Raw genomic sequence first — 12,061 nt, forward strand, 5'->3', positions numbered from 1 at the left:
ACTCATTGATTGCTTCTTAGTGACACCCACTTTCCCATATGCAGAAATGCACCCTCCTCTGGAGACATCAGTACCCCTTGGGTCTGTGGGGCAAAGGGGGAAGAAGGCACTGCATGAGCAGGATCATTGCTATCACTTTGTTAGTTGGGACAGGGCTTTCCTACTCAAGTACTAGCACAGGCACTACTTATGTAGTACTGAAGATGATGAGAAGAATATTTCTCTAAAAGTAATTAAGAACCTTTGTCCAATTTTTGAAGGTAGTGATTTGTCACTGTACTACAGATTCCTTTTTCACATACTTGTGGCTTCCTTCAGCCACATACTTGGTTGTGGCTCAAAACAGTCAGAAGTTTAAATTCATATTTTGTCACATTAAAACCAAAATCTGGAAAATCAGTCACATCTGTGTACAACCATTATTGAGTTAAATGAGAATTGTATGTCTGTAACCAATGGTACCCTGTTTGTCTTTAGCTAATCATCCATAAAATCCTCCACTGTTAAAATTATCTCAGAAAATTTGTGATGAATCTCTGCTTGAAAGTAAATGTGTTGTAGCAGTGACCATCTGGAAATGCCTATTGCAGCATTTCTATGAAGGGTGAAGAAGGCCTCTTTCTCCATTCCTGTATAAAACTGAAGTAGACCATTTCGTGAGATAACAGCTACATGGCAGTTACCACTGTTGCAAGCCATTGCACTGATTCAGATGTATTGAGATGAGCAGACATTGTGAAGAAGTGGGTAGAAAATGACTGAGGACTGCATGTGCAAGAAAACCTTTAAAGCAAATGCTGTTGGAGGAATGAAAAATATTCTGCTTATTAATGTAGATTGAAATTTCCTGCTAGCTAAGAATAATGCTGTCCCAGTTTAAATGGGACAAGGGTCTTTTGCTGAGGATGAATTAAGAGGAAAAGACCCAAACTTCTTTTTCTAAGCAATTATAAATCCAAAATTAAGAGGCTCCGATTGAAGGAAAACAAGTTATGGAAAAGGGAAAACAAACAAAAAAAAAATAACAGCCCTTTATTAAAAGGTATGTGTGTATTAACAGGAACACGAAAAAACTAAGTAAATTAACCAAACAATACTCCTATACCCACCAATAATCCCCTTCAAGAACAAAACCGATGAACCAGCAAAAGGACAATTTAAATAGTTCAATTTTTAGCACTCTTTGGTGCAGTTCCAGCCACAGTCAGCAGGGGGCGCCGTCGGGTCACTGGAGATGCAAAATTTGTAATGTCCTGTACCATTCACCAGGTGGCGCTGTTGGGTTACTGAAGGTGCAGAACTTGTAGTGTCCTATAGTAGTCACCAGGTGGTGCTGTTGGATCAAAACTTCAGCTGATTGGGGTCCATTGTAAGCAGGGCCTGCAGCCAGCCACAGCTGAGCCGAGAGCAGCAGCAAAAACTCCCCTCCCACAGGAAAAAAGACAAAGAAACCCAGCAGTGTCTGCAGCCCACAGCAGGTTCCCCTCAGGGCAGAGAGACTGAGCTCCCCCCCAGCCTTCACCCCCTTCCAGTCACACACCCCAGTAGCCCCCCCCAACTCCTCCCCCTTCATTGCTAGGAGACTAATCTCTTGACCATTAGTGACCAGGTTGATTCTTTTGTTCACCTGATGGCTCATCCACAGAGCACACACGCAGTGGGTAAGGGAAAGAAAAATTCCTTGCTGAAATCAGAACTATGACAAATGCAAAGGTCACTTACCAGCTGCAAGCAAACAGCATGTGGTTGATTCAAAAATTAGTTAATCTCTAGCATTTCCATTTCTCATTCCTGCATTTCTTGTTCTCCACCTTAAGCCTTGGAATCTTATTAAAGATATCACAGGCTTGAATGACATTTCATCTTTTTTTTTTTCTTTCTTCTTCCATAAACTGCTGCAGTCAAGATAGCTAGGAGTTTGTTGCCTACTGTTATGGCCAGGGTGTTATCATGGTCCTAAAACTCTTTCCAGGGGCACAGTGACATGATTTTAATTCTTGAATGCCTTAGAGTTATCCTTGCCTCCTCATAAACTGTAGTCTGCTAGCAGAGCCATGCTATCTGCAACCATTTTACTCTTACTTATATTAAGTCTTCTTTTTTATCCCTTGGACTCAGAGATAATCTCAGGGGGAACCTGAATAATGGCCTCAGAAAACACTCAATTTCTTTTTTCTGATGAGTCAAAAGCTGCTGCCATAATGATGCCACACCATGGCCAGTCTGGAGATGGGAAAATTGTTGGAGCCTTGGACAGAAAGGAGGATGAGAGCACCTCAGGCATAAAACTGCCCCCATGTTAGCTGACATGCAAGGCAATGCTAAGTACTGAAGAAAACTCCAGAGAGAATCTGGTCCTGCTTTAGGGGATCTTGCAGAAAGGATTTAACTTGACAGTTATCAACGGTGAAAGCTGTGACACCACCAAGATATTCAGACCATGGGTTCACTTGCACAGATACTCCACTAACAGTGAAGACCAAGTGGTAAAAAGGCAAAATGGCCTTTATTGCAGTGTGAGCTAGCATTTTATCGATAGAGCATGGAATGTGTGGAATTTGGGAGGATTTTTAGGGAGTCTTGCATACAAGGGAATATTTAAACATGGGTAAGGGAGATAGAGAACAGGGAAAAGCTATAAATTCTACTAACAGGGCTAGTGAGCTTAGGGTTTACAATCAGCAGATAGGGGCGGGGTTTAACGTTAATCGAAACTGCATATTACATACAAAAGCATGGTATTTTTCTAACAACACTGTTACTAAATTGAATGAACTTAACACTTTTATAACATGAAAAGCACTTTCTGAGGTAGAAAGTCAGCTGTTGTCCAGTAGTTTTACTGCATTCCAAAGCTGTCTTTCCTCAATTCTCTTTTTCTTCAGAGATTTTTCTCCACCATGAATATATTTCTTGTGGGGAACTTCCAACAGACAGATGTATAAAATAAACTACTACAGAACAGAGACACCTATCTTGGGACATGTGGTTGATCCTGAATAGGGGATTTGTATGGCAGAGAGGTGGTGAACCTTAGAAAGACCGTGGCCAGATGATAATGCAGGAGGAACATGTCACATTTGAGTGTTTGAACACTGAGACCCAATTGTGCTGTGTAGATATAATAAACCAAATCCTCCTCTCTGCAGAATATTGCTGGGGAGGTGCTAGTTAGCCTGATGCACATTGCAGGTAATGAATGGATGGCTAGTCAGTTGCTGTTCTGAATGTATAAGTATTGTTTATCTAAGCCTAAGGTGAGATCTTGACAACTTCATTCTGTAGGTGGATTCCACTGTACATGCTACCAGTACCTGCTGTGGTTAGAGCTGAGTTAAAGCAGATATGAATACAGCAAATCCTATGGGACATAGTTTTCATCACACGGCTATGTCATAACAAGAGAGTATTTTACAATAGATAAAGTCTCATTTTTGAAATCCCTTGTTGTTGGGAGAATATGATCTGAAATGCCCTGTATCCAGGAAGCACTGGGCATGGACACTGCAGCAGGGAGAGCTGACAACACCATCCTATGCAGAAGACCCAGGCATCTTCCCCTTTTCTCCAGCCTGTCCATCTGCTGTGGCCTATTTAGTGGGACAGGCAGTAATATGTTTAGCTTCTCTGATCTTCTTGTTTATGTTAAAAATTGTGAGAATTTTTATTTCAATCTCTTGTTAAACATTCCTGATCAACAGAGTCAAAAAATTTATCAACCTGACCAGTGTGACCCACGTACTGCTGGAATCCTGTGATGTGCTCCCAGTGCTGTCTGTGTGCATCTGGCTGGCAACCTCCTGTGCTTGGGGTGAACAGAAGGACATTGGTTGTTAGTATGGCTTGCAGCAATGCAGCAGGAGGATTCTGCAACCATGCAGAGCTTCTCGGAAGAGGTGGTGTCTGATCTTGTATTTATGTCCAGATCTACTTTCTTTTTTTAGTAGATTCCTGACCTCCTTTTTGTGACTGTTCACAGGAATATTTCTGAAACATGGCCTTGAGGAGGATTTCTCTGTATCACTCATGACACTCAAGATACTTGTTACAAATTGTCCCAGTTTAAATGAGGCAAGGGTCTTTTGCTGAGGATGGATTAGGAGGAAAAGACCCAAACTTCTCTTTCCAAGCAATTATAAATCCAAAATTAAGAGGCTTCGATTGAAGGAAAACAAATTATGGAAAAAAGAAAATAACAGCCCTTTATTAAAGGTATGTGTGTATTAACAGGAACACGAAAAAAACAAGTAAAATAACTAAGCAATACTCCTATACCCACCAATAATCCCCTTTAAGAACAAAACTGATAAACCGGCAAGAAGAAAATCAAACAGTTCAATTTTTTGCACCCTTTGATGCAGTTCCAACCACAGTCAGCGGGGGGCGCCGTCAGGTCACTGGAGATGCAAAATTTGTAATGTCCTGTATCATTCACCAGGTGGCGCTGTTGGGTCACTGAAGATGCAAAAACTTGTAGTGTCCTATTGTAGTCACCAGGTGGCGCTGTTGGATCACTGGAGGAAGGAGAACTTGTAATGTCCAGTGCCCATCACCAGGCGGCGCTATGGAATCCCTAGTCACCGCCCCGTGGGATGGGGAAAAAAAACAAAACAGTACTCTCCAGGTACAAACCAAAAACCAAAAAAACAAACTCGGTTCCCCTTCCCTTCCCACACTGGGGAAGGAGAGAGAGAGAGGGACTGGGGGGGGAAGGGGGAAGGAAAAGAAGAAAAAAAAAAAACAGCAATAAAACAGAAAGTTCTCCCAATGGAAGAAATCTCATGAACTTCAGCTGATTAGGATTAGTGTTAAGCAGGGCCTGCAGCCAGCAACAGCTGAGAACAGCAGCAAACTCCCCTCTGACAGGAAGAAAAGAAGCAAACTAGGCAGCTCTGCAGCTTACAGCAGGTCCTCACCTCACTGGCACACACACACCAGCCACACCTCCCTTCCCCACCTCCTTCCAGCCCCACACACCAGCTCCCCCTCAACTCTTCCCCCTTCGTTGTCAAGGAAACTAATCTCTCGGCTATTACTGGGCCAGGCCGATTCTTTTGTTCACCTAATGGGCAATATACAGAGCGCACACACACACACACACACACACACACACACTGCAGGGGGAAGGGGAAGAAAAAATTCTTTGCTAAAATCAGAACTATGACACAAATTCAGGGGAAAAGGGAAAGAGAGTCTTTAGAAGAGTTTCCCCTCTTTCAGTTTGTACCCATTACTCCTTTACCTATCACTACAGTTCCTGATAAAAAGTCCCTCTCCAGCTTCCCTGTAGGCCCCCTTTCAGATACTGGAAGGTTTCTGAGGTCTCCGTGCAGACTCCTCCAGGCTGAACAGTCCCAACTTTCTCAGCCTGTCTTTGTAGGGGAGGTGCTCCAGTCCTCTTATCAACTTCATGGCCTCCTCTGGACTTGCTCCAACAGTTCCATGTCCTTCTTATGTTGAGGGCACCAGAACTGTACACATGTAGTTGTTGGACCTTGGCTAAACACCAGGTATCCACTGGGCCTGTGCCCCACTTCCCTCCAAAGGGAAGGGGAGGAGGAAAGGGGGAAAAGAAGGAAAGAAAAAAAAACCTACAGAACTGAAACTGCCAAGAAAAATAGTTTTATATTACACAGAGAGGAAAAAAAAATTATAAACACTATATACACAGACAAGAACTAACAACAGAAACTACTTCCCCACAACGAGTGCATTCCTCCTCCGAAGAGACAGTCTGGCTACACCACACAGTTACCCGGAAGAGAAGAGAGGACTTGCTTCCTTCCTGTCTCTTTTATATCTGGGGTGACTTAACATTGTGTGGAATATCTTATTGGTAAAATATACATCAGGTGTTCTATCCTAGTTCCGTTTCCCTCTCAGGGAGGGTAACAAACCCATTACAATGCAGTATTCTAGGTGGGGTCTCACAAGAGCAGGTAGAGGGGGAGAATCACCTACTTTGAGTTGGCCATGCTACTTTTGATGCAGCCCAGGATTGTGTTGGCTTTCTGGGCAGTGAGCACACATGTTGAGTTTTTCATCAACCATCACCCCCAAGTCTTTCTCTGCAGAGCTGCTCTCAATCACTTCTCTGCCCAACCTGTAGGTGTGTCTGGGATTGCCATGACCCAGGTCTAGGACCTTGCACTTCTCTTTGTTGAATTTCATAAGGTTTGCATCGACCCACCTCTCAAGCATGTCAAGGTCCCTCTGGATGGCATCACTTACCTCCAGTCTGTTGACTGCACCACACAACTTGGTGTCATTGGCAGACTTGCTGAGGGTGCACTCGATGCCACTGTCCATGTCGCTGACAAAGATGTTGAACAGTATTGGCCCCAGTACCAACCCCCGAGGGACACCACTAATCACTGGTCTCCACGTGGACAATGAGCCATTGACCACAACTCTCTACGTGCTACCATACAGCCAGTTCTTTATTCCCTGAGTGGTTCATCCATTACATCCATGTCTCTCCAGTTTAGAGATAAGGATGTCATGCGGGACAGTGTCAAGCACTTTGCATAAGTCCAGGTAGATGATGTCAGTTTCTCAGCCCCATCCACCAATGCTGTAGCCCTGTCATAGAAGGTCACTGAATTTGGGAAAAGAGACCAACCCCCACCTGGCTACAACCTCTTTTCAGGTAGTTGTAGAGAGTGATGAGGTCTCCCCTGAGCCTTCTCTTCTCCAGGTTAAACAACCCCAGCTCCCTCAGCCTCTCCTCATAGGACTTGTGTTCGAGTCCCTTCACCAACCTGGTTGCTCTTCTCTGGATCTGCTCCAGCACCTTGACATCCTTCCTGAACTGAGGGGCCCAGAACCGGACACAGTACTCCAGGTATGGCCTCATCAGTGCTGAGTAAGGGGAAGAATCACTTCCCTGCTTCTGCTGGCCACCCTGTTCTTGATACAGGCCATTGGCCTTCTTGGCCACCTGGGCACACTGCTGGCTCATGTTGAGCTTCCTGTCAATCCAAACTCCCAGGTCCTTTTCCGCCTGGCTGTTCCCCAGCCACTCTGTGCCCAGCCTGTATTGCTGCAGGGGGTTGTTGTGGCCAAAGTGCAGGACCCGGTACTTGGCCTTGTTGAACGTCATGCCATTGGAATCAGTCCATCTGCAGAGCCCTCCTGCCTTCCAGCTGATCAACACTCCCCCCAAACTTGGTGTCATCTGCAAATTTACTAATGGTGGCCTCAATCCCCTCATCTAAATCATCAATAAAGATATTAAATAGAACTGGGAACATGGCCTTGGTTCCTTGGTTACAACCTGGTCACCAAGGAAAGCCTAGTCTCAAAACCATTACATTCTCCATCCCTTATTCCATACTATTTTTACGTAACACTTATATGTCATGTATTTGCTTATATCCCACGCATATATACACATATATATATATATAGTCCTTTGGAGTAGTTGTCTTGTGGTAGAAGATCAGCTTCAGCATCAACAGTAGCTCGGTTCAGATCTTTGGCACTTTGGTTACAATCACAGTTCAGGTTTAGGACTGGTTCACTGTCTCATTGTCAGATACCAGTATCGGCTTTGGTCAGGTCTCTCTCATTTGGCGACTGGTCTCCTGTAAAACAACTTGAAGCACAAAGTTAGTTTTTCCCCAAAGATAAATTTCCTTGAGGCACACAAGAGTGTGAGAGTTGTGATTTGTTTATGCAATTTTCTGCTTAATATCAAATTCTTACAGGAAGGGACCAATTTTCAGTACTATAATATAGTATTGAAGTGTAATATTGGTACTTACTGTTTTCTGGTGCATGCTATCAAATGTATTAAGTAGAAATGCATTTATGAAGATGCTCTTGTCATGGGACAGAACTCTGGAGGAGGACTCAGCTCTCCTGCTCTTGTGTTGAGCAGTTTCACTTCTCTGGATCTCAGTTTTCCCAAATATAAAATACCAGTACAAAAACAGTTGGAAAGATGAAAAGAACAGAAAAGTTGAGACATAAGGAAAAGAACTTAGCGTCACTGCAGGGAACACAAATGAAGTCATCTGTGCAGTGTGGTGACAGAGACAAAAAGGTAAACAAAAGTTGTGAGATTAAAATGCAGGCAAAAAGCTGTGAAGCCATTCTAGATCATTAGTACATTGCCTGGGACACTGAACTAAGAGAGCGTCCAAAGGAGGGCAACAAAGATGGTGAAGGGCCCTGAGGGGAAGCCATATGAGGAACAGCTGAGGTCACTTGGTCTGTTCAGCCTGGAGGAGACTGAGGGGACACCTCACTGAAGTCTAGAACTTCCTTGTGAGGAGAAGAGGGACAGGCACTGATCTCTTCTCTGTGATGACCAGTGACAGAACCCAAGGGAATGGCCTGAAGTTGTGTCAGGGGAGGTTTAGGTTAGATATTAGAAAGAGGTTCTTCACCCAGAGGGTGGTCTGGCACTGGAACAGGCTCCCCAGGGAAGTGGTCACAGCACCAATCCTGACAGAGTTCAAGAAGCAGTTGGATGATACTCTCAGGCACATGATGTGACTCTTGGGGATGGTCCTGTGTGCAAGGCTAAGAGTTGGACTCGGTGATCCTTGTGGGTCCCTTTCAACTCAGCATTTTCTGTGATTCTGTGATTGCATGTGTTTCTGATCACTGATCCTAACAAGGACATTATGGAATCAGGAAGAATTTGGGGGTCTGTAACAAGAAAGAAAGACAGTGAAAATATTGAGATTGTTTCTTCTTGAAGAAGTGTCAGGAGTAGAGTGGGAACTTCAGGCAGAGTTTATTAAAGAAGTCCTCTCTTTGAGTGATGTGTTTTTTACCCTGACCAGATTTCAAACACCCACTGAAAGCCACTTTTCCCCCTTCATCCCCCCTCTGCTCTTCTCGGAGGAGAGAAAAAAAAGTCAGAGAATTCCTGAGTAGAGATAAGAGCTGGGAGAAGTCACTTACTGATCACGAGCGAAACAGACTCAGAGGGAATAGAACTTAAATTTATTGCTAACAAACTAAAAGTTGAATTTATTACTAACAGAATAAGAACTAAAAAGAATAAAACAGTCTTAAAACCCAACACCTTCCCCCCATCCCTCGTTCCTCCATGTTCTCCCTCCTCCCCCCAGCAGGTCAGGGAGATGGGGGGGGAAGTCACAGCAAGTGGCTGCTTCTGTCGCTGTTAAAATCCATTTCTTAGATAGTAACTCTTCCCAATTTTCTGTCCTGGGGGGTCACTTCTCCATTGGGTGCAGAGGGGTCTCTCTCTCTCTCTGCACTCTGATGTTCTTCTCTATGGGTTGCAAGGGGACATCTTGCTTCACCATAGTCTTCACCATGGTTACAGGGGAGGGTAATGACTTTGAGTGTTTCCTGTGTGGTCCCTTCCCACGGGAGATAGTTTTTGATGGACCTCTCCACCGTGAGTCCATCCCTCAAGCAGCAGTTCTTCTATAATCTGCTATCCCTTGGGTCACAAATGAACTGCACCAGTGTGGATGTCCCACAGGGTCACAATGGGACAACTTGCTCCAGCATAGATTTCTCTCTCCATAGGCCAAAGGTCTCCAGCAAGACTCTGCTTTATCTTAGACCTCCCACAGAGTCTCAGTCTCCTCATGCATTCACCTACTCTAGTGTAGGCTCCTCCATGAGCTGCAGGGGGGTGGGATCTCCTCACCCCAATAATCTTCCACAGGCAACAGGGGTCTCAGCTTTAAGTCTCTCCCCTGCTGGAGGGGGAGAGGGGGACCCCTGGGCCTTTCCTCCCCACTCCTGCTACACTGACCTTGGAGTCTACATTGCTATCTCATGTTCTCCTCTGTTCTCCTCTACGGCTGGAATTTCTTCTGCGACATCAGCTTTCTCTTCCTCTATTCTTAAATATGTTATCACAGAAGCGCATACCATTGGCTAGTAGTAGGAAGTCCATCCTGGAGCTGGCTATTATTTACTTTTTCATAGAACAGCAAAAGCTTCTAGTAGATTCTAACCAAAATCACCTCTATGGCCCCCTATTACCAAAAATTCAGCCACTTGAACCCATGACAAGTGACAAGGTGCAGAAAGGACTCCCTTGCTTTCTAAACTCCTTCTCAGAGAGGAGTCTGGGTGTGACTAGATCTAATCTTAGCCCCAGACTTTGTCTACTGTTTATGTCTAAAGGATTATAAAGGTGTAATTGAACCTTTATACAACTTTGTCTGGCAGTATTAAGGATGGCAAACCAAATATACGTATATAAATAAAATGAATTATTTATTTAGGTTGGTTGCAGTAATGATTAGACAGAAATACTTTATTCAGAATTATTTAATATACATTATGGATAACTATAACTACTAGTATAGTGCACAGTTTTTATAATAATTTTCACCCAATCCCTGTCCAACCACCACCCAGGTTCCGCCCCCGCCATGCCTCTTGGGAATTGGGTCTGGGGGTGTTTTGGGACCCCCTCTTCTTCATCTTCATCTTCCTCAGAGCACGTAATGTCCTTGGAGGCCTTCCAGAATTCTAGGCCTGAAAGTTGTTGAGTCTATGGCTGTATCTTCTTCCATAGGGTTAGGGTGTTCTACAATTCTACCTTGAAAAAGAGACTAAACAGGCTGTGGAATTTAGGGAATTGATATGGGAATGGGTAACAGGGGTTTGAGCTGGTGTGTTAAAGGGTAAAGGGATAATATGCTGCTACTCTAAAATCTACATTTACTACATAACTATTTCTAAGATCTACAAAAATTAAAAAATCCAAACATCAAAACTCCAAGATATCAGTCCCCCCTTTAGAGACTGGACAAAACTCAAAAATTTTGTCCAATCTCTACTACTTACATCTAATCATTTTCCAAAGAGATGACCAACATCTACAACATTGGTTCATGCAATAAGCTATTACACAAATACTAACTATGTACATTACCAATAGAAACAGTTGTGAAATCCAGGTCCAGTTAGGTAACCATGAAGTAAGTTTGTGAAGAGTGTCTCCCAAACCCAGTGACACATTGTCCAGAGATACCTGATGTAGAATTTTAGTTTGATTCCTAATTGCAGCCAAATCGTTATTAATTCTTCCACTTTGGTCTATGTAAGAACAACAACTGGTGTTGATGACTTTACACACACCTCCCTGAAAGGCTAGCAAGATGTTAAGAGTCAGTCGGTTTTGTAGAACTACACGAGACAGACTATGGACCTCCTCTTGTAGAGCTGAAATTGCATCTGAAGCCTGATCTTGAATGTTTTCGATTACACCTGAGATGTTAACTATTGCTTTTTCCAATTCACTCACCCCTAGAGATGGGATCATGGTTCTGACTATACTGTGAAAGAGTGTGGGGTTCTCAACAAGGGGATTGTTTGTCCTCTTTATTCTTTTTGGATAAGTTCTTTCCCATTCCTCTTCTTCATCAATTTGGTCAAAGATTGTTATGTTTGGAATTACAGCCCCTAGAGCACAGGCCCGATCTTTATCAAGGGGCAAAACTTTCCAAGCCTCTTTTTCACAAATCCAGTACCACCCTGAACCATGGGGAGGAATTAATCTCAAGGGGACCTGTGCCAACCTTGTTACAACTTCCGGGCCTATCTCTTCTGTAGATTTATCTTTATCACAGTAAGGAGGGAGAATGATTTTTCCTGTAGCATTAACAACCATGCAGGGGACAGTATAATTGTCCTGATCAGACATTACGTGACTCAGGCTTACTGGATAGTAAGCCTCAGTAACTGGTTTCCAGGTCCCTGGGAGTTCTAACATAGACTTACCAAAGTTTGTTTCGTTTAGTAAAATGCCAATAAGGGGTCAACTGCCATCTTTACCATCGATTGCTGGTATTTGGGTACAAATCCAGCAGTCATGTACAGTAGAAGCAGTCTATGCCACATCCTCTTCCTCTGAGTCGGGTTCTGCTTCACTGATAGTTCCAGGAATTGAAGCTTTCTTCACTCTGGAGTAATGAAACCAGGGTCCTTTGTCAGCAACTTGGACAGCAGTGAGGGAAGTCAGCAGGACTTGGAAAGGTCCTCTCCACTTGGCTTGCAGCGGATCACTGTCCCACCATTTGATGTAGACCCAGTCTCCTGGTTGGAATTGATGAGC

General features: G+C 43.8%; 1 long non-coding RNA gene across 2 annotated transcripts in view; it reads left to right on the forward strand.

Moving 5' to 3' along the window:
* LOC126637615 (uncharacterized) overlaps nucleotides 1–12,061 on the forward strand; it is a 70,554-nt gene that overhangs the window by 35,225 nt on the left and 23,268 nt on the right. The gene's annotated exons all lie outside the window — the stretch shown is intronic.

This window comes from Myiozetetes cayanensis, unplaced genomic scaffold (genome assembly GCF_022539395.1).
Source record: "Myiozetetes cayanensis isolate MyiCay16 unplaced genomic scaffold, myiCay2020 scf154, whole genome shotgun sequence".
Lineage (NCBI taxonomy): Eukaryota > Metazoa > Chordata > Aves > Passeriformes > Tyrannidae > Myiozetetes > Myiozetetes cayanensis.